Source organism: Aythya ferina (assembly GCF_964211825.1).
Source record: "Aythya ferina genome assembly, chromosome: 1".
Taxonomy (NCBI): Eukaryota; Metazoa; Chordata; class Aves; order Anseriformes; family Anatidae; genus Aythya; species Aythya ferina.
In genome coordinates, this window is record NC_140296.1 from 130706401 (window position 1) to 130729407 (window position 23007).

The 23007-nt window shown below is 39.0% G+C and overlaps 1 protein-coding gene across 1 annotated transcript in view; it reads left to right on the forward strand.

Annotated features, from left to right (window-relative positions):
* The window catches only part of LOC311445804 (sulfotransferase 6B1-like), an 83124-nt gene that overhangs the window by 4053 nt on the left and 56064 nt on the right, over positions 1 to 23007 (forward strand). Inside the window, exons 2-3 of the mRNA XM_084538294.1 lie at positions 17328 to 17492; positions 18621 to 18765. The gene's annotated coding sequence lies outside the window, so the exon portion shown is untranslated. The remainder of the gene's footprint in view (positions 1 to 17327; positions 17493 to 18620; positions 18766 to 23007) is intronic.

The following is a 23007-nucleotide window of genomic DNA, read 5'->3' on the forward strand; positions in this document are numbered from 1 at the left end:
CCAGCTGGAGCAGGTAAATCCACCTATCTTTAATCCCTTAAATAAAGGTGATCTGGGACCTGTGAAATATCCAGGGTGAGAATTCTACCTCTATGCTCCTCCACGGGACATAAAGGACATTGTGGTGACCCGCTGGCTGGCTGGAGGAATTTCCTGAAGGCCTGGTGTAGGACCCTTCAGGCAGTAAGCAGGGGCACATGAGAGGTGAGATCTTGGGGCAGAGCCCAGAAGCAAGTGAGGAAGCAGACCTGTGGTGACTAGTACGGTGTGCATCATCAGAATGGTTGAATAGAATCACCTACCATGTCTTTCAAGACTGTCAAAATGACATGAGAGGCCATTACCAGGGCAGCCTGCAGAAGGGAGAGCTTTGCTTTGTCTCAAGAGGAGTAAAGTGGGATAAGAACCCAGCAGTTTTGCAATGCCACACTGCGGGCTACGTTTCCATCTGGCATCACTCAGCTTTTATCTTCAGATATTTAGAATGGCTGAAGATTTGGACAATGTATATACCTGTTTGTGCATGTACAAATGCATTAGGTTCACATAAGATGTCTTAATAGTGATGCTTAAGGCCTCTCTTTTATAATATCCTCATTTCATATGAATTCATCATCTTGTTGGATGGTTATCTTTACAGCAGTGGTTACTAAAATGTGGCAGTATGCTAAACTGCTAAGAGATTCCATGGTGCTGTACTCTCTTGATATCCTGGCTCAGCCTTGGACTCCTGGCATATTATTTCTGTGTATAATTTACAATTCATCATGCTTTGTCCTTTGGGAAAGGACTGCCATTAAAACCAGAAAAGTTGCAATTAAATTTATTTATTTTCCATTCTTGGTAATGGCTCACTTTTAGTTAATGAATTGGGAAAAGTACATGAAATTAATGGGGCGAGGTGTAGTCTAACTGGAAAGCAGGGAATGCGCTTCTGCTGGTCCTGTGATTTCTTCACAGGTGAAGGTCAGGGACTTGCTGACTCTGGGCAGATTATGCTTTGTAATTCTTGTTCCCAGCTGGAAAATAGCACAATCAGTCCCATGACTTGTGGGATTGGAAGATATTTTCAAAGCAATTGGGCCTTTAACATCCATTGCACAATAACAGATGCCTAATTCACATTTGTCCTTTAAAAAAAAATCTCTCCTAATTACTATCTTACTGCCTGCTAAACCAGAGATAAAGATTCAATTTATTAAAGGATAAGGAAACATTAGGAATCCTAACCCTAAGAGCTGCTCGGCAGCTAAGGGTGTACAGTTTTGGACAGGGACACCAGATCTGCTCCTATTTGCAGCTCTGCTAGCAGTGCTATAGGGCACTGAGCAAGCCACATTTCCTTCCTGCTGCCAGCTAGGGGGTAGGCAACTGACAAAGTAACATTTGATGCCCATATTGTGACCTCTCTGAAGTTAATAGGTAACAAATACATTTAATATTTTTGCAGACATTGTCATTAGTCATTTTCTTCAGCACAGTTGGATTGTACTGAATTTTTCAATCATTTTATCAGCTGTTGGCTTTGCTAAAGTTTATTGTGTCAATTCAGGTGTTTTAAAAATAAAACTTTCAAGTATTGTTTTGGCAATGGCTAAATAGAAGTAGAGAAAAAATGGGACAGTGTTCTTTAACAAACATTAGCCCCTTTAATAAAATTGAACCTACCTGTTCTACTTAGAATATGTGGTTAGCTTGGAAACATGGCTGCAGCTGTGACATGCAGAGTTAGGTGAGTTAAGGCTCACAGGGGAAGTGACTGCCTCTTGTCACAGATGATCCAGTATGAGTCTGGGAAGCAATGCTGCAGCAGAGCGCCTGCCTGAGCAAGAAGTAGTATGCTATGAAGTCTATGTTTCTCTCACAAGATTTCATTATGCTGCTTCCCCAGCTTTATGGCTCTTCTTAAGTATGGATCCTAGTGGACAGGGATCTGTTTCATGAAAAAATGAAAAAGAAAAGAAGAAATTTCTTTGGGAGGCTCGGCTCAGAAATGAGACTCATAGCAGACATAGCATGTCTTCCAGAAACAGCCCTGTGAGGCTGTTTTAAAGTACTTATACAAGATTGCCTGTGAAAACTGATAGTGTACCTGAATCAAATAACAAAATGGTTTGTTTTGTATCCACCCTCTCCCTCCATTTTATCCTTATAAATACTTGTTGTGCGGGAACAAAAGTGAAGGAGACTTATTGAAGTCTGAAGTGATTAAGAGATAAGAATATACCCATAACTGGGACACAAGTTGAAACAAAAATCCTTCCAGATTGGAAAAAAAAAAAAATAATGGGGTGGAGACTCATCTATATCTGAAGGCAAAAAATGTCTTTACCAGAAATTTTAACCAGGTTTTGAAGTGCCCCTGTGACTAGTGATACTGTTTTCATTTGTGTGCTGTGTGCTTTATGTTACCACCCTTTTAAAGGCTGCCCTAGAAGTAGGGATGGTCTGTGTTGTGGTTTAACACAGCAGGCAACTGAGCACCACATAGCTGTTCACTCACTCCCCTCATTGGCATGGGGCAGAAAATCAGAAAAAGGTGAAAAATGTGGTTGAGGTAAAGACAGTTTAATAGAACAGGAAAGGAATGGAATAATAATGATTATATTGATTAAAAAATATACAAAATATACAAAACAAGTGATGCACAATACAATTGGTCACCGCCTGTCAACCAATGCCCATCCTATCCCCAGAAAGCAGCAGACACCCTCCAACTTGGCCAACTGCCCCCATTTTTGCTGCTGAGCACAATGCCTGCTGGGATGTGATGTCCTTCTGGCCAGATGGGTCACCTGTGCTGGCTGTGCCCCCTGCCAGCTCCTGGTGCACCCCCAGTTTCCCTGCTGGCAGGGCAGCATGAGGAGCTGAAAAGGCCTTGGCTCTGTGTGAGCCCTGCTCTGCAGCAGCTGAAACATCCCACTGTTATCAGCACTATTTTCATCACAAATCCAAACCATAACACTGTAACAGCTACTAGGAAAAAAAAAAAAAGTTTATCTCAGATGAAACCAGCATACTTTGCCTTATCTGCTGACTCTGAATTTTTCTCTGTTTTAAAAGTTAAGTTTCTAACATTTATTTGAATACATTTTGGCTTGAGTTTCAAAGCCTTTTGACCCCCCCCCTTTTTTTTTTTGAGAGAGCTTATTCTAGGGTAAGTTCAACATGAAACTGATTTAAAGTATGTCAGAGCCCCAAAGACAACCTTCCCCCAATCTGTCCTCCTCCCCTTCTTATAGTGTTATTGTTCTGTTATTGTACTGTTTTCTAAGACATTAACTGATGAGAGAAAACACTGCTGAAACTCCATTTGTTGCCATTTGGCAATGTCTAATAAACAGTAGGTGAAAAAGAAGATGGTGTGAAATATCGCTTGCATTTAGTGTGATAATTGCAAGTGGGAGTCTGATCTTGCTTCCTTTAAGTCAATGGGGAAGCTATGATTAACTTAACTTAGACCAAATACTATTTTTATTTACTCAGTTGGCTTCTTGTAGATAGCTTTTCATGAAGCACTTCTGGGAAGAGCATTTAGAAACCTCTTCAGCTATGTAGAAATTACTTTTCTGTTCCCTAGTGGCTCTGTTTTTGACAGAAGCAGACGTGGGAGCTGGCACTCAGAAGCTGTGGGAAGAGCTGAATAACATCTATCCGAGGGTGACAAATTTTGGTTAAGTTTTGCTTAAAGACACGTGTTATCTAGATCCAAAGAGATCAGAATTTGAGGTCTGATCCACCTCCAAGGTCCTAGAAGAGGAGACTCTCTGAGAAAAGCCATGCCCTGCTGTTTGCTTGGGGAAAAGTTTGACCTGTGTTTATCAGCAAAATGTCTTTTGTATGTCAAGGTTATTGCAGTACACAGAAGAAAATGAATCACATAAAACCTGCAGTCCTTCCTGCCTTTTCCAAACTACATTATGAGAATGTCTGGACATCAGAAAATATCTCATCTCCATTGTATTTTCAGAGGTTGTAACGTGTTCCTAACAGCCTAGCAAGATATTTTATCGTTGACTCATTTATTATTTAACATTGATACTTTATCGTTGTAATACTTTTCTTTAGACCTCACACCTGAAAGAGAAAGCATCCAAAAGTATGTGGTATCTGTAAATAAGAAAGTACTGCCTGGAAAATCCAGAAATAGAAATTAATATTAATTATGGCACTGATTAAATTATTAGGAAGGTATAGGCCATGTTAGCAATGAATGTGCATAGAATTGTTTTTTAGAGAAACAGTTATATAGAATATTTTGAAATCTGTTTATCTATACTTTAGTGTGGCTAGGCCAGGTTTTATGTCAGTCTAAACAGAAAACACAGACCTGCTTAGTATAGCAGAGATGTGATTTTCAAATATACCTCAGTTTTCACATGATAAGTTCTAAAGTTCAAAGCCATGTAGCAGCTTAGGGTCATTTCAGGCAATATAAAGACTGTATAGAAGCTTGCAACAAAAACGAATATGAGGTGAAGAGTGACAGGTGCCTGTACTGGTATATGTATATATAAACTGGAAGTTAGTGTAGCAGTAAGCACAATTTTCCAGTAGTATCCCATTATGTTTTGAAGAAGTACCCAGTGGCCTTCCTTCCCACATATTTTAATATGTCTCCTTTCCACAGGTTGCTTTTTTTTTTTTTTTTAATTCCAGAATTTTAATATATGACACTTTCTGTTTCCATCTTTCTCTGACTTAGATGAGACTGAGAACTGTGTCAATAAAATATTTCAGGAAGGAATGGCCTCCTTGATTTAAATTTATGTAGCTATAACCCGAGAGGTAAAAAATAGCATAAAAAAATATCAGTATTCATGTGCCAGCAAAAGTAGATCTGGAAAAATGGTCTGGGCCTGAGGAGGTGGCTACAAAAAGGAGCTGTTGGAAACTGTCCCTTAGTCCTGGTTGAATATACTGCAACAACTTCCTAGCTTTGTCATTCCATTTTTGCTTTGAAAAAGTCCCAAACCAGTTATACTGTACCATAAGCAGAACATCTGCTTTAGAAGATACATACCTTTTGGTGAGGGACTGTGTGTAACTCTCAGATTTTATTTACCTATTTATTTTTTGAAAGTACCAAGATTTTTGATGTTCTGCACTGGAAATAAAAAGCTGACTACTACTAAGCTTTCCCTATCACTTACAATATGAACCTCTCAATATCTACCTTCCAGCTAAATGTTGTTATTTTGTTTCCCCATCACACTCCACCATGAAATTGTTACATAATATTAATAGATGCTTTATATAACATTTCTGAAATGCTAGAAAATGTGTATATTTAATAGTTGCCATCAGAGGCTTCAATATATTATATAAATGAGGATAATGGCGATCTGGTAAGATATATTCTTCAGTAAAGTTTCCAATTCCTCGCTGGTTTAACAACTTACAGTAGCACAGATTTTGTGTTTGATGTACACTTTGAGTAAATTATCACATGTAAAAAGCCATCCATCATCTCTCCTTCTAATACTACCTTTACATGGTATTGTCTTTTGAGAAGAGCCATTTACGTACTGATTTTGTACTCACAGAGAGCAAACTGGTTTGTGTCATGAAGCCCAAAAATGTCTTTTTAGTTGACATTATATGACTCTATATTGATATTTGCAACAGAAAATATGTGAATGTGAGCTTGAGGTTTGACACCAAATTCATATAATTTGCAGTTAATCCTTCCATTGTAGTAATTTATTCAGAACAAGTGAAAAAGTTATTGCAAACATCCCTGAAAGCAGAATAAATAGAAAAATATCTGGATGTTGAATGTGTAGAATTAAAATTCAGATTCTTGATTATCATTTTGTCATCAGCCATCTGATAGGGATCCTCAAGCCACTTATTACTGTAGATTTCCTTCAAGATCCCAGTGACCAGTCAGCTACTTCTGCTTAGGATAAATCTGTGGCATTCTTAGCTATTTATTCATTTTCAATATATTTTTTTTCCTGTTAGCTATTCATCTGAAACAAATTGGCATTTCTGAATAATTTGTTTGGATTCTTGTTGCACCTGCTGCTGTTTAGAATAGTTAATTTTCCCGTATGAGCAATGCAAGACTTCTTATTGATCACATCAGTGATCAATATCACTGTCATCATTTCTGATGATATGTCATCATTTCTGTAGGTCAAAATGGGATACAAAACAATAATAAATATACTTTTAGGATGTATATTTTTGCAATATATATTTTAAAAACAGTATAATTCTAATACTCTTAGATACATTGAAATTCCAATGAGTTGTGATAAGGTACTTAAACAGGTATTAAACGTTTTGGCAAAAAGGATCTTCTTCAGATTTCAATCTTTTCCAGTTTTGCTGTGTAGTGAAATGAAGAATTTTGGAAGCTTCCCATTAAACAAAATAAAAATAAAAAATCTTTGTTTCAGATTACTCAGGGGCTTGAACTTGAAGCTCTCACATTGCAGTAACAATGTGCAGAAAAGGGATGACCAGCTAGCTCCAGGATTCTTTATGCAGGAAGGCAAAACTGCTCTCTTGGTTCTCGAGGCACTGGTTTTGTATCCTGCTGTTAGCTGACCTGGGCAGGGCACCCTGGCTATGCTTTTTTCTAGCCAGCCTCACCTCCATTTGTCGTCTCTTTCCTGATCCTTCTGTGGATCTAGGCTGCTACTTTCTCCACAGTCTGTCTGTGAAGAGAGGGTGCACAAGGCACTAGGATTCAGCTGTGCTGCCCTTCCTCTCCTTCTCCTTAAGGATGCTCTTACTACCCTGAACAGGAGGGGAGCAGGGCTGGTGCTTGGGGCCCGTGGCTTGGTGGGGCTCAGACGATGCTGTGTTGGTGGAAGGGTGCCCAGGCCCAACTGGTCGTGGAGCAGGGTCTGCAGTCATGGGTCCCTTCAGGAGGTCAGATCTGACAAGCAGGGGGAAGAGATGATTTGGGCAATAGAAAGAGATTTGTATTACCCATTGCCACTGTCCCCTCAAACACCATTGGGCTGGTGTCCAGAGGTTTAATGGCACTATACCTAGCAACGAGACGTTTCTTGATATTAATCTCTTGCAAAAAAATATCTATCATGATATCCCAGAAAATGGCCAAGGAATGATATCACTGATTATACCAAATTGGCTGAGAACCTGAGTTTGCCTTTCTCGTATTTTATGTTAAATACTATTTTGTTCTTACTTCGTTGGCAGGCTTTTGACCAAATTTTTTTAGCATATAAGCAGTATCAGTTAATGAATTCACACATAAGGGAGAAGCTTAGCATCTTGCTCTTCTCCATCCGTTCAGGAAATAATTGATTTTATACAAAGGTTTTAGGCTCTATTTGCCTAAACAGCTTTCATTTTTTGGAACCCTCTGAGTCTCTTGGTCTTTGGTCTATTTGCTGTGGGCTTTTGTGCCAACAGCAGTTTGCTGGATTACGTCTTTGCTTGTCTGCCTGGAAACAGAGTCCACCATGGGGGTACTGCAAACTGCTCTTCCACATGTTTGATAGTCCATCTTGGAGAGCTGAGCTGATACTTGCTGGATATCACTGCTCTCTTAGTCTGGCAATTGGCTGGTTGGTGCTAATATAGTTTGAGCAAGAAGCAACTGTGGGAAGGAGCAGTGTACCTTTTCACCTGTGCAGTGAAGACATTCCTTTCTCTCTTGGAAAGCTGCCTGACTTAGGGACATTCATTTCTCTGGCAGTCAAGCACTGTGATGCTTTGATGTTTGATTTGGCCAGGAGGAATTGGAGCTTTCAGGGTAAACTAGTAGGGCATCAGATCCCAGTAGGTATGATTAAGAAACAAACAAAGAAACAGAAAAAACAGGGTGTGAGAGGATGGTAGTAGCACACCATCCAAGATATCACTGAAGAGTTGAACAATGAAGGTGAGGGTACCCATATGATAACAGGATTTGTATTTTTTATGCACTGCTAGCATGTCAGCTGCTCCATGTGAATTACCTTGCAACATAGTAAATTGTTTGTCTATTTATTTTTCCTGATTTTTTCTTTTAATTTTCTTAAACAAGCTGATGCCGAATTGTATATAAACTTGATAAATACATGTCAAGATGACTCTTATCTAATATTTTTTTCTATGTACTTGAGTGGGCTATATAATTAATTAGTGAGGTATATTTAATTTACTTTACGAGCTTCTTTGTCAATTGTCTGAGCCAGATGCTGTTTTCACATTTTATATCTGTGTTGACTTAATCTTTTCTTTGGGGAAGAAATTACATAATGACATATTGACATATTACATAATGACAATTATTGTAGCATGCCTCTTTACATTAATATCTCAAATCCTTTCTATTTCCTTGTATCACACATTTCTTCTAGGCCTTTTATTCTGTATTTTCTCACCTTGTGTATGGTCCCTGTTTCGCATTACCTGGCTGTCCAAGTATTATTTGTCTATTTTGACCTTTCTTCCTGTGGATGAATGTGTTCGCTTCATTCATGTTCTCTCTCATGTCTTGCTTGTGAGGGATTGTCTGCTGCCTTTTTGCTCTCATTCTCATCTTCTAATTTTTATTTTGTAATTCAGCCTTTAGCCAGCTTGTTTGGGGGAATAGTTGAGAGAAGCAAGGTTGAAGCTAATTTTCATCTGAATGCAGTTATAGATCTGGCGTAAGTTAATTACCCTTGTCTACTCTATTCACACTCCTGCATTTTCAAAAGGCCTTGGCTATTTATACAGTGACACCTATTGCTTGTTCTGAAAAGGAGTTTTTCAGTTTTCAAGACTAATATATTTTTTTGTTTGTTTGTTTGTTTGTTTGTTTTAAACCAGTGTATGTTGAACGCTAGGACTTTGCTGACATCTAATTTTCTTTGTGTGGAGACCTGCTGACCTGGATGACTCATCAGCCTGCTGGCTTTATTCTTATTTACTACTTCTGGGTAAAAAGGCCAAGCTGGGTTATGAGCCTAGTTCCTGGAAATTTTTTTGAGGAGGAAGAGTGGTGGTGGAGGCCTTTGAAAAATTCCTATCTGGCTTTAGTTCCCTAAATTCCTAGCTGGATTGTTGAAAGTAATTTTTCAACATCTGTTGGGATTTGTGGATGAAAGGATTTGAAAAACAAAGTTGTTCTTGTCACACAGGTACATGTACCATCACACTTAGGAGAAGCTGCAAGTGAAAGCTCATCTGGCTGCTTCTGCTCTTCCCTCTTCTTCTTCTTTGTTTTGTTTTGTTTTGTTTTGTTTTGTTTTGTTTTGTTTCCCAGTGTAAATACCTTATATTTGGAATAATTGTGGCCAATTTTCTGGACTACAAAAATGCAATCCTTTGAAACCGATTTCATAGTCACATGGGTGGAAAGCTTCTACATTTCTCTGTCTTCTAAATCTGATTTCCAGTACCCTTCCACTTTAATTCCAATATTCAAATAAATCTAACTCTCATTTATTTAATATCACATTTAGTGGGGGCATTCTTGCCAACTCTAGTTCATTGTGTTTTTGTCAAGAGGTGCAGCATGTAGGCTGCTAGATAAGGTTATGAGCTGGTGCCTGGGACCTTTGCTCTCCTCTCTCACTGGCCCATGGTGCAGCCTTGCCCTCTTCATCTTTGTTTCTGCTCTCTCCCTTTGTCTGGTCTGTCTGTTTAGACAATAAACTTTTTTTGTTTTGTTTTGGTGTGTGTGTTTTAATATTTTTTCATGTTCCAGTTTTACAGTACCTCCATCACTTACAATCACAGAGGGAGCCCTAAGGTGTAGTTGTAATGCTAATCTTTAAGAATAATTTCATGATTCTGCCATGATTCTGTGAATAAACTGGTTTCAGCTGCTTTGAATGACTGTCTCTTCTTCTGAAAAGGATAATCCCCAGAAATAAGTAGGCAAGCACTGCATATAATTACTCCAATTCTTCAGTTTTTTTTTTTTTTTTTTTTTTTTTTTTTTTTTTTTTTTCCTAACATGAATCAAAACTCTCTGAGACTTTTAGGAAGCAAAATTTTTTGTTCACCCCACCTATTTTACAGTCTGTTCAACTTCCTACTCCATCCAGATGAGGCCTGAGCAGGACATTTTCAAAAGCTCACCTCCTCAGTTCCTGTCATGGTCAAGAGCAGGTCAGAACTGGGGAGTAATTGCTTTGAGTTGCCCCCAGAAAGGATCCTGTTATGATGGGGGGAACCATGAGAGTTTGCCTCCCTAAATTAGTTGTAGCTTCATGATATTACTTCTTCAGAACTGTGCTTTCTTCAGAGTCTGTAAAGGTGTTTTTTTGTGTCTTTATTAACAGGCAATCCCTAATGGGAAACATGATTACGGAGACAAATTACAGTTGAAACCAGTGCTCTCCCTCTTTCACAGCTGATCTAAGACTTGCAGAGCAGTTCGTCTCTCTTACATTGCCTTGCTGCTTGTGTGATATTCAGACTGCCCATAGCCATGCTGCATGTGAACAGAAGCTGCAGTCATTAGTTATAATATTCTGATATGGCGTGTGTAGGGGTGATGGCGTTTGCTCACAGAGCCTTTACGACTATACAAGGTGAGGTTTTGAGCTGCCTTGTTCACCTACGCTCATCTAAATCCTTTGGAGAGCCTGAGACAGCACTCTAAAGATAATAGAAAAACTCCAAATTCACTTGTGCTAAGGTTCTCTTTAAGTCAGATTGAGATCAAGGGATTTCATAAACCTCCAATGCCTCTTGCTTCTGTGGAGACTGAGCAGTACATTGGACAATCTTGTACAGCTCTGTGCAGACCTTTTCGCTTCCACGTGCACCCTTTCCTGTCTTCAGGAAGCCTGTGTCACCTGCAGCATGAGGAGGCAGCAGCAGCAACACTGGTTTTCAACACGTGTCCTCCCCAGCTGAGCACTAGGCTCAATTTTTCTTTCATTCTCGTCACCTGAGTCGATATAATGCTCAGTGAACCTTGGCCCAAAATGAATCGGCAGTGCAGCCAGAGCCCTGTGAGGGAGGGCAGCTGTGTAGGCAAGTACTGTTCAAATCTGCCATGGGAGATCAAAACAAGTTGGAGGCAGTGTCCTGGATTAGTTTGTCAAGTGACATGGCTACAGGACCTTTCTAACTGTACTTGTTCCTTTTCTACCAGCATGTCACAGCTAGTTTAAATTTTCTTGCCCTTCATACAATAATGCCTAAAGACTCTTGTTTAGAGAATCTGAGCTACCAATACGACTGTCATTTTTAGGTGCAGGAGATAAAAATATTCTTTCTTTCTAATCAATTTATGTATTTCCATTTGAGTTTATAGGATGAGAACAAGGTCCTGCCTATGGATTTTAGGATAATGTCTGATGTTAAAATTCATCTCCATTTTACAAGAGTGCAAATCTGAGTGCTCTGTTAATTGCTCTGCATAAAAGAAGGGCAGGACAATAAAATGTTATATTCTAAATTTGCCAGAACACCAGGAGTATTAAAGAATGAAGAACTGAGTTTTTCTTTTGTCAATGGAATAATAGTAATAATAACAATGTGTTTTTTTGTTTGTTTGTTTGTTTTTTGGTCTAAGAAAAACAATAATAAAAAAGATATTGTTTATAGTTGTCCAAAATATTTTTGTTCTGTCTCCTAATGTTTTGCTTAATTATAATTACTGAAATACTTTGAAGACTTAGGCATATCTTGAAACAAAATATTTTGTCAAGGAGTCTGAAAAAGGACACACTGAATTTGTCTTCTTTCTCTCCCATTCATGTCCATTACTCCAGAGTAAAAGTCCTTCTTGGCTAAAAGCATTTGTTGGATTTGACAATGGCTGCAGTTGTAAAAGTTCTGACAAATGTCACGCAGCCTTTCCCCTGGGATCATGGAGCAATATATATGGTCCCTGTCATACCAGTAAGAAAAGAATAATAAAGGGATTTTTAAACCTGATTACTTGTTCTTCTGTCTCTGACACATGCTCTTCCTGTTGTACAGTAACTTTTTTTAAACACTGAATTTTCAGCCACAGATCAAACTGTCTCCCTGGTACCATTAAGATGCTTCTATTGCTGTCCATTTGAGCCAGGAACAAGAACACAACTGCCCTGGTTTGGGGTTTGAGCCCTGATTTTACTGTTTTACTGCAAACCATGCTGATGTGTACAGCAACTTGTTCTATGGCTGACTCATCTTTGTTGAGTCATTTCTGTGTCAGTGTGGAGTGGCACAGAGGGCAATGAGTCCCCATATGTAGCCTGTATTTTAAAAAAGAAAAGGAGAGCATCAGTATCCTCCTCAGCTAAGGAGGGAACATCTCGGGGTGGTGTGCTACCTGGTCTGATTTACTTGTCCTCCCACAGCGATACTTGGAGCTATGACTGAGAGCATCATAGCTGAAATTGAAACTCAGTCTAGAGATTAGGGTTGCTGAAAATTTATAAGGGCAGAATCTTGAGTTTTAAGCATCATAGAACTTTGCTTTGGAAAATGTATATGCTCCTTTGACTGCATTATTACCACAATACTGTATGAATGTCCCTTGAAGTTTAACTAATAGCTCTTTTAATTTTGCAGTACTGTTGATATAAGCAACAAAGATTAAGCTGTGCTTTAAGTGCTTTAGCGGAGTTTTTCTAGTAGAGTTCTTTAGTGGAGTTTTTCTGTAAAGTTGACCATTTCAGTAAGGTCAGACATAACTTCCTTTCCTCTTTCTGAAGTTTCCTGGTAGATTTTTGGAGTTATTTTTGTCTGGTGGTTAGTTTGTGGTGTGAGGGCTTGCAGGTCTCTCTCTTGTAATCTTTGGCAGGCTTGTTTGAAATGTCGTAGTGCATTTATTGTGAGATCTTGGTACAAATAATTTAGGAGGTGCTCTGTTGCAATGCATTTGTAATAGAAAAATAAATGCTTTTCTTCCAATACATTTAAGAGAATGTGCTACTTGTTTTTGTTTCTGCAGAATTTACTGACACCAAGGCTCCACGAAAGCTCATGGCTCCCCAAGGGGCTTGTGCAAATATGTTTTATTTCCACTCAGGATTTTTCTCAATTGAAACCAAACATTTCATGTTGTGCTTTCTCTTGGAAGAGAGCAGTAAGCAATGCTAGAGGATACCACTTAAATACTTCAGCATGAGTGCATCAGGTGTTGTGATCCTACTCAGTCCTCTGTAAAAGCTGTTTGTATGATTTCAGAGTACCGTGTATGGGGCAAGTCTATTGGTTTCCTCTCCTGCTTCCTGCAGAAAATCTGATCTGTATGGGGATAGGACCTGTCTATCAGGAGCTTTCTCTTCCCAGTGGAGGCTGATGCACAAGGTCATGTTGGAAGTGATGAAAATGGTGGGATCTTCTTGCGGTACTACCTGGAATATGATGATCACACCAGTGAAACAACCCTGGAAAGGGCTGTGTCTGGCCAGTCCCTTCCCCATTCCATCATTCCAGGTCTCCAGGGCAGGGCAATGTATGAAGGTTATGTTTTTCTGTGGCCTAACCAGGACTGATTCTGCAAGACTGAAGATTAGTCTACTGGAGATACTGCAGCACTCCAAAAGTAGTGGCCATAGCTTTGGAAGCATTTTGCATCATGTTGCATGAGAGGTATGATGCTACAGTTTGCCTTACTGACTGAACATGCAAAGTGGTTCCAGAGCAAGTATTTCTAGTTCTATATGAATCCAGATGATGGGAGCAAAAAAAAATCCTATATTTCAGCCAAAGTTTTCTTGAAAGGCTTAGAAGCCTTGAGGAGGAATCATTTACGTCATCCTTAATTGTATCCTGGCCGACAACTGTCAGATCCCTGGGTCTTGCATAGGAGAGAAGAGAAAGGGAGATCTCAAACACAGACAGCGCTCACATATGGGATTTGACTCTGGGACCAGATTTTTCAATAAAAGACCAAACAAGCACCTTTAATGCAAGTGCAAAATAAGGACTTTGAGAAGAACTAAAGGCTTGGATAAGTTCATTGTCAAATATAAGGAACTGTCCTAAAAGCCTTTGTTCTTTTCCGCACTATAGACCATTTCATGCATTTCTTGTCAGTGCAGGGTTTGTGACACCATCTATGTCACATGGGCAACAAAACTTGCACGTTTGCCTTTTGTCTTGTGCTGAAACTTCCTTGGAAGCTTTGAGACAGATTCTTGCACCCTGTAGGATGACAATAAGAGGCAGCCATAATGGAGAATAGCCTCAGTTTCAAGTACAAGCACTGCTCAGGCATATATTATTGAACACTACTGCAGCATCATATTTACCTTCTTTGTTTATAGTGGACTTCATTTAACTGGAAGGAAAAATATCTGTGAACATTTTCTAGTGGAACAAATCAAGGTTCCTTTCCTGACACCAGTGAATATGATGATATTCACTGATTGATTGTCTATTTTAGCTGCCCTGTTATTGTACTATTGTAGCTGCTCTGTACTTATAGGGATTGATGTATTGACAGAGTTATCTCACACAACAGTTTTCTCTAAAGTGCTTTAGTAGTTTTGTTTCAATAAACTTACTTAACATGTCTTCATTACTATACAACACAAGTCACACTCCTCAACACAAGTCACACTCCTTTAGCCCCAGAGATGTTAAACAGGAAGATATGCTCTTTAAATGCAAAATAAAATCAAAGTTCAGAGAGGGCAAAGAGGCATTAAGACAGCTAGTCTGATTTTCTCTGCCAGTGCAAGATCATTTCCTGAAAAAAGACATTGTGTATGCATGTGTGTATGTGTGTTTACATTTGAATATAAAATATACGCATTTCTTCTTTCTGTGGAGAATATATTATCCTACCCTTTTAAAAATGAACACTGACAAGAGGTTGCTCCATAAAAGAGAATCTACTGCTATTTATGTTGCTAATGGCTGTCAATGTAAGCAGTAAAATAGAATGAATACATTAAAAATTAATTATTCAGCAGCATCTGCTGGTGTCCTCAGAAACACTGCCTCATATTTCTGGCAAGTGTTTCTTATTGCCCTAAATTTTTTGCTACCTAACCAGACAGTGAGAAGATTACGATACAAGGAAAGGAAAAAAAATATATTTTCTTTTAATAGCCCTCAATTCTTTTTTTTTTTTTTTAAATTTTATTAGGATAACATCCCTCCCTAATGGAGTTCTTCCTCTCCAGGGAGCAGCAAACCAACCACAGAGGATGTTGGTCCCATCTGTGCAGTAACAATTAGAAGCATTTTAACTCTGTATGCAGAGGGATGAAATTACATTATTCATAAAGTGATCCCTTGCAGCTGTCTGGCGTTACCTCAGTTTGCCTCCTGGATTTGGTTCTCACTCCCTTCCAGTAAGTGGCAGCTATCAGCAGCTCCACGGCCTCCCCCGGTTGCCTTAGCTCATGCCCTAGAGTCAAGGAAGCACCACCAGTTTTAGCAACAACACAGAGCTTTAAAAATCACTTGTATTCCATAGGTCAGTAAGTTACCTACTCTGATTCCCTTGTGGGCAAAATTTCCATATGACTCCACTGAGAACACATAAGGCTGTTATCCCATTAGGAGCTTTTCTGCATTATTATAGAGCTTCTAGTATGGCCAATTTGCCAGGCTGGTTTAAATTCTGGTTTGGATATTTCTGGAGCTATTTTTGATGCAGCATTTTTAATCTGATCTCCATGCACACAATACCAACCATATACATGTGGTATGTTTAAGACTTGCAAGTATCCATTTCTAATGAAAAGACATTAAATTTTTCCCTTCTTTTCCCCTGCTGACTAGAAGCAGCAGGTTCCTCCAAATTTGCTAGTTGTAATTTCTGGTCAGCCTCAGAACCACTTCTTTCCTCTAGGACACCAGAAATTACAAAAATGCCTGTCTCTTTCCTGGGAGTGGGTGGGTTGTAATTTCTATTTAGTATCAGCTCCTGAAACTGCCCTTTTCTAAGGAACAACAAAGCCAACATGGGGCAGTGTTGTCCCCAACTTTACCAAGACAGCTTCAGTGGAGACAGGAGAAAAAAGATCACAGAAAAGGGAAGGCTGTAAATCATTTACTATGAAAGTAGTGCCACTTTACTATTAAGTGACATTATCTGTAAATGTGGATATTTGTTATTGTTGTTGTTTATTTTCACTGATCATAAGAGTTTGTTGTTATAGCAGCTACAAACCTACAGTGTTATGTTCACTGGTGAGCTGCTCAGCACTGATTCTGTCAAAGTCTGAGTGTATGGGGAGATATGCTTGCTCACGTAATGCTCTGCACACTCAAGCATAGCTGTTAAAAGAAAATATCTCAGAATCTCATCAAAAAATAAGAGCTAAAGGATACAGTTTGGCTCACACAGCAATGCAAAGACATGCATGAAAGTAGGTACTTCTCTCACAGCCTTCTGTGGGTTGCCAAAATAGAGGGTCAGGCTGACTATATATGTGGAGCTTTGGCTCCACGTACCTACCAAGTAGATAGAAGAACCAAGCTGTGGTATGAGTTGCCCCTTACCCCAGCCAGGGAACAAGGTACCAGGAATCTTAAGAAAGTAGCCAATTGTCAGTTTTGGCTTGTAAACTGCTCACTCCACTCTCCCTAAATCTCTAAATCAGTTGATCTCTGAAAAGGGCTACCCTATCAACATAAAATCCACATCAATTTGTATGGGATCTAGCAGGATTATTCTCAGCAGAAGGTTGTGTGTATGATGCTATATATAATGTAATGTCCGATGTCCCTGTTCTACAGATATGAAAATGAGTGAAATAATGCCAGTGAAAAATATTTATTTGTTGCTGGAAACAAAAAAAAAAAAAGAAAAGAAAGAAAGAGAGAGAGAGAGAGAGAATAAGCCTGTAATGTTTTGTACCTTCGAGAAAAGTAGTAGGATGAGTGCTAGCTCTAGCTTTCAGCCACGCTTGCACTAATTCCATGTTGACAGAGTTTGCCTATGTTTGACCTTGGAAAAGCTGGGGGTCATAAAACAAGAAGAGAAACCATTCAATTAGAGATAATAGGGGAAAAAAAAAAAAAAAAAAAAAAAAAAAAAAAAAAAAAAAAAAACACACTATGGTACAGAGCTCATGTTATGACCTTGGTGACTTTTCTGAAAACAGAAAGTTTCTACTTATCTGAGTTGTTTTCTTAAAGAATTCCAGATGTCTAGCAAAAAATGGTTGGAGTTGATGGTCTTGAAGGTCTTTTCCAAACTAGATGATTCTTTGATTCTATGAAACAATTAAGATACTTGTTAAAGTCCACTCTGAAATCACTTAAGTCCTACCCTAAGTTGTTTTTCCAATTGAATCCCAGCCAGACAATGAGACTAGATTGATTTCTTCTCATGCAAGCATCTAAACTGTTAGAGAGCACTGCTTCCTGAGAAATGACTGAAAGCAGGGGCCACTAATTATTACTCTTTCAGCCTGCTGCAAAACTCAGCCATCTCTCTCTGTACCCTCTTGTTTCAGGTTGTCATTAGGAATGAATTGTGCTGACAAGGGCATCCTCATTATGATGAGGCAAAGTTTCTCCACAAAGAAATGAAATTCATTCCGCAGAGACTGAAAGCAAATCATGTCCGATGACTCCATGACTAAAATGAAAAAGTTAAAAGGAAGGAAACAACTGTAAAGGTAACAGGGCTTCTAATGAAATATTGTGAGAAAAAAGCTATATTGTTAATGAATATCAAACTTTATGAATCAGAAGAAGACATAGGAAGACCTGAGTATAAATATTGCAGTGAAATATTTCTGAGTGTTTTTCCCATTCTGTCTTTTCTGCAGCTGCCAGGCCCCTGTGGGATGAGATCTAAGCACTTGCTGAGTTTAAACTAATTTGTGGAGGGGAGTGGGGGGAGGGGAGATATGGAGCATTCATTGCTCTCTCTGAGTTGCACAACAAAATAAACGTGAAGGAAAGATGTGTTAGCTTGGGGAAAAAAAGAATCCCACTGGTCCAATTCTGCCAGGCCTTAAGACAGTTGAGACCACAGGTGCCATTTTGGAAGATAATTATATTAGAATGGAAGAACTCTTTCTTTTTCCAGCTTGACAGTGCAGCTTTTTCTGTTTTTCCCTTTGCTCCACAGTACAGATAGTGGGGCTCCAGGTTAGGTGTCAGGATTCAAGTATGAGGGGAAGTTTGAGAAGATGGGGATGACTAGAGGGCTACCAGCATGGACCGGCTTCCCCCCAGCCAGTGCCCAACCTCTGCTGTCTGCTGTTTTGTCATACAGAGGGCAAACATTCCTCTGAGATTTATCATCCTGTTAATTAAGCAGCAGCTGCAGCCCTCCATGTAATTTCATCTGCGAGTGGCATGCACACTGTTTGGAGAGCTGTGAATTCCCTAGTCATCAAGTTTCTCTGGGTGTGAATTTGCTCCCCCTGATGCTAGAGCACTATATAACAAACTGTCAAAGCTCAGGCTCATTTTACCTTAGCATTCTTGTGAACCTTAATTGCATATTTGATTTGTTTTGCATAAGACAAATAAATATAGTCCAGGGGCTGAAATATCAGCTTCTGCATAAACACAGATCATGTAGTTACAAATTATTTTCTTGATAGTGATACATCTCCAGAATTAGTTTTTTGGAAGGTGCATGTGCAAGACTATACGTAATATTTAGACTATAGTTAGCAAGCTGGTTTTGTTTGCTTGGTATTTAAACACTTCAAACTGAATACATTATTAGATTTAGTATATGTTAGGTATTTGGTTTACCTATTGTCATTTCCTTTTCCTTTGTCATTTAGTATATTAAGCTGAACTCATTGCTGTCATTGTCTTTGATGAAAGAAGTTCAAATCAGATTTTTTCTAAACCAAATGCTGTGGAACACAAGGCAATGAAGTTAGCTCTGAATGAACATAGTCACATCAATATGATAATTTTCCTGAGGTAAGTGGCTGAGACACCCATGTAATTAGCTCAGGCACAGGTTAGCCAATGCTAGTACTCCAGTACCTAAACAGACAACACTGCTGGGATCAGGCTTCCAAAGCACCATCACACATACCTTTCCATCACCCCAAAAGATACTGAAAAACTGGAGAGGGCTTCATAAATCTATGCCAAAGTGACTACTGGGCTTGAAAATCTGCATTATACAGAGAAATTTAGAAATTCAATCAATTTAGCTCAACAGAGAGAGAATGAGGGCATAAGTTGATTGTATTCTTAATCAAATAGACTTATCTTTAGACAGAATTGTGGAAAAATAAGGGTCCAGGTAAAAGGATGGGGGGAGGGATTCACCTTTCCAAATGTAGATTTCCAAGTGTAGAAACACACCTGAGTCTATATGTCTTGGAGTTCAGATACAGAGATACTATACAGGTGATAAATATACATCTAGTACATACACCTCCATGCCTGAACAACGTTCATTTTTAACCAAAGACAGAACAAGAAAGAACTTGTCTAGGTCACTCTTTAGCTGATCTAAAATAGGTCAACTTAACTGTGCTTTGGCAATGCCTGTTTTTTGTGTGTGTGTGTGTGTGTGTGTGTTTTTTTGTTTGTTTTGTTTTGTTTTGTTTTGTTTTCCACTGTCTATAAAGAGTCTATCTCAGGCATAGGTGTCTAGAAATGAGAGAAGAAAATTCTGCTCACAATGTACATTTTGAAACAATATGGGTCACTGTGACCTGGAACATGTTGCAAAGGGAAGGGGAGAGATTTTTTGTACTGTTTGCTAGTTATAAATCAAGACTGGCTACTTTTTCTTTTTTTTTTTTTTTAGATTTGGTGTTTTCCTCAGCCTAAGCTCTATACAAGAATTATTAGGTAGGGCATCTTGGATGGTGACATGTAGTTGTTACTATTAAAGCTATTGAAGTAATTTCAAATAATTTCATTGCCAAAAACCTGAAACACTGATGATAGTAATACTATGGAAGGTTTTATGGAAGCCTTGATTTCTATGTGCAATATGCTAATTAGAACCTGACAGTGCTAATTTGTCAGTATACCTAATTCAAACTAGTCAGGTTCACTTTGGTGTCCTCACACACAGACATAAGGCAGTAGGTTAACAAGTAAATTGTTTTTGAGCATTTTCTGGTTTTAAAACATAAATGACACTAGCAAAAGTTGAAAAGAAACATTAAGCTTTAAATACTTTTTATCTTCACTGAGCACAAATGCATGCAGTTTTATCAACTAATGTAAAAATAAATTCTAAGCAAGTAGAGACATGCCAATAAAAACGTCTCAGTTGCTAAATCCTAACCAACTGCAGAACTTTTTGTCTTGCTAGAGAAGAAACAGTAATAATAAAAAAAAAGTTATATTTTCTATTAAGCTTCCTTTTATGGCTTGCAGTCAATTTATATGTCTGTATGTAATGTTGTGGAATACAGAGGTAAAAACGTACTGTCTGAATGTTCAATTCACTTTGGGAAAGCTGACAGTGATTCTTGATCAATAACAATTCACTGTTTCGACTAAGTGTGAATGTCACAACTGAAATCGGCTGGTAAAGCCTGTGAGGAGTTTCGGTCCATATGTTGCCTTCCACAAATACACTTTTCTTTTGAGGTGCAGGAAAAAAAGGTAATTTTCATTTACAACTATCAGCTAAAGGGTGTAGGAGTTGATCTACCTGGCAACAGGTTTAAATGTTTTCTAAATTTTAAAATTATTTCTCCAGCAAAGACCATTTGTCAAATGAAAGGCCTTTCTCAGTCCTTCTCATAGTCTATTCATCACACTCAGCTTGTGCTGGCAATTGCTGCTGGGGGCAACTGGAGAAATGATCAGGTCTGGCAAGTGGAATATTTCAGTAAGTGTAGGAAGAGTCTCAGGTTTGTTTAGCTGAACAAGCATACAATGAATTTGCCTTTTTCCTCTTATTGAAAAAAAAAAAAAAAAAAAAAAAAGTAAATTAAAAAATGCAATTGTCTTTACTAAAAAGTCTGTACCATGCAACTGACTGTACTATGGAATTAGCACAGCTGCTAAGGAGCACCTGCAGTTTCCAACCAGACTCATTTTACGGTGCAGGTGCATGTGTCTGCAGGATACATACACTCCATTAAAATGTTGGATGCAAACACTTGCTGAGAATGAGCTAAGCAACCCCCTATGTGTAGCACATGTTTACAGCCATCAAGCTGGGATTCAAGATGCCTTAACACCAGGGACATGTACCCTTCTCTGTACAGTGTTAGGTGTCTAGGAGTTCGAAGGGGCTATGGTGAGAAGTCAGAAATGCCATAGGCCCCAGGTTCCATGTCAGTCCTCCCTCCTGTCCACCCCTCCACCCCTCACCCCCCCACACCCCTTTTTTTTTTTTTTTTTTTTTTTTTTTTTACAGGGAAAACTGAAGGCAGAGCACTAGGAAGCAGATAAATTCACTGGATTGAGAGATCTTACCTGCAGAATGGCAATGGGCTGAGGGGATGGCTATGGCTGTAATGCAGAGCAGCAACTGCAGAAAAATGGAGTGTCAGAAGTCAGAGAAGTTGTGCAGCCCAAATCCTGATTCCTCTCTGAGGCATTCTGAGCCTATAGTAGGTGGTATGGAGGGATTACGATCTCTTGCTAAGCATTGCTAGCAGATACAAAATGGATAATCTAGGCCATTTTAATTAGGAAACTTGTATGCCTTTCCAGCTACCTGGTCTGGTTTGAGCCAACACAGGTATTAAAAAATTCCAGTTACTTTGTATTTACACTGAAATAATATCCAAGGAGATGATTGAAGTGCCATGACCTGAGTGGTTTCACAGTGCAGATCACCTTTTCTCTGGTAGAGAATGGTGTCAGACACAGTTTTATAAGGGCTCAAGCCATAAAATGTCCAACCAAAGGAATTAGAGCATAACAAGTTGGCCAACCAGTCTGCCAGTTTATGTTAACGTGGCTTTATATGTATAATTACATCATTAAATGGTGCTGCATAACATACGTGAGTATCTGCAGCAGCGTCTTCAATGCTTCAACAGATGGCTCTCCGATCTCTCAGCCAGAGGCAACTGGAAGTAATGATCCAGTCCCAAAATATGAATGAGCATATTCAGGTGGCTGAATACACATTTAGTCAGCACAGCTGGGTGTTAGTCTCCTACATGGGCTGAGGGCTTGAACTTCCCTGAACAAAATAATTGCTTGTTCTGACTCACACACTCATTTTCATCTAAAAAAGTTGCTCAGGATGTGTGGCAAGGATTTGGTTTCCCTCAACCAAACTCAGAGGAACTTATTTGGAATACTACATATATAGTTAAATCCAGGGCTAGTGCCTGTGAATTACAGGTGGAAGTAGAAGCTAAGAGGACCTAGTAATGAAACAAAAAACTTGAGTTTCTTTTGATCCATCCAAACGGTGTTAATTAGATGTATGATTAACAATAATTGATGAGGATTCACTAATCTTTCCTCTCTCACCCCCCTCCCCCTCTGAAATCACATTTCTTGCAAGCATCAGAGCGTGTATATTTTTGGAGAAGGACATTTGAAAAAACTAAAAGAATATGTTATTTTGGAAAGCACAAGGAGTTAGACTTCTAACACCACCATCTCTTCTGGTCCTGCCAGCGGGGAGTCCTACCTGCCACAAAACATAGGAAGATATAGCCTTTGGTACATTTCCAGGCATGTTGCCTCATGCTATTGCCACCAAGAGGCTGCAGCAGAGAAAAACACTCAAGAGTTGCTTAGAAGCTATCTACAGTTCCTTAAAAGGGAGCTCTTCTGAAGGGTTATCTGAGCCCTCAGATTTCCCATGTGGTACACAGCATGAGAGAGAAACACAGTACTCTGGTGCAAAGTGAATTCTAAGTGCCACAGTTATATACCAAGTGAAGCTACTATTTTATTAAATGAGAAAACAAACCTGAAATGCCAACATGTATGGGTACCCAGCACCAGTTCTCACTACGGTCTTTCCAAGCACCATAAGAGGAAGGTGGAATTAGTAAACAGGTTTAGCAGATCCCTTTTGATGTTCCCTGTAACAGCTAGACACATGATCTACTATCACAAGATATTTATTGGAGGTTAGGGAGCCACTGTGTCTGACTATGAACTCTTAGGTTTGAGTTATTAGAGGGTCATACTAGGCAACGTTATTTTACCTTCTGGCGATCAATCCTCCAACATTGCTGTGAACTTTGTTTATAGCATAAAAAGTAAATG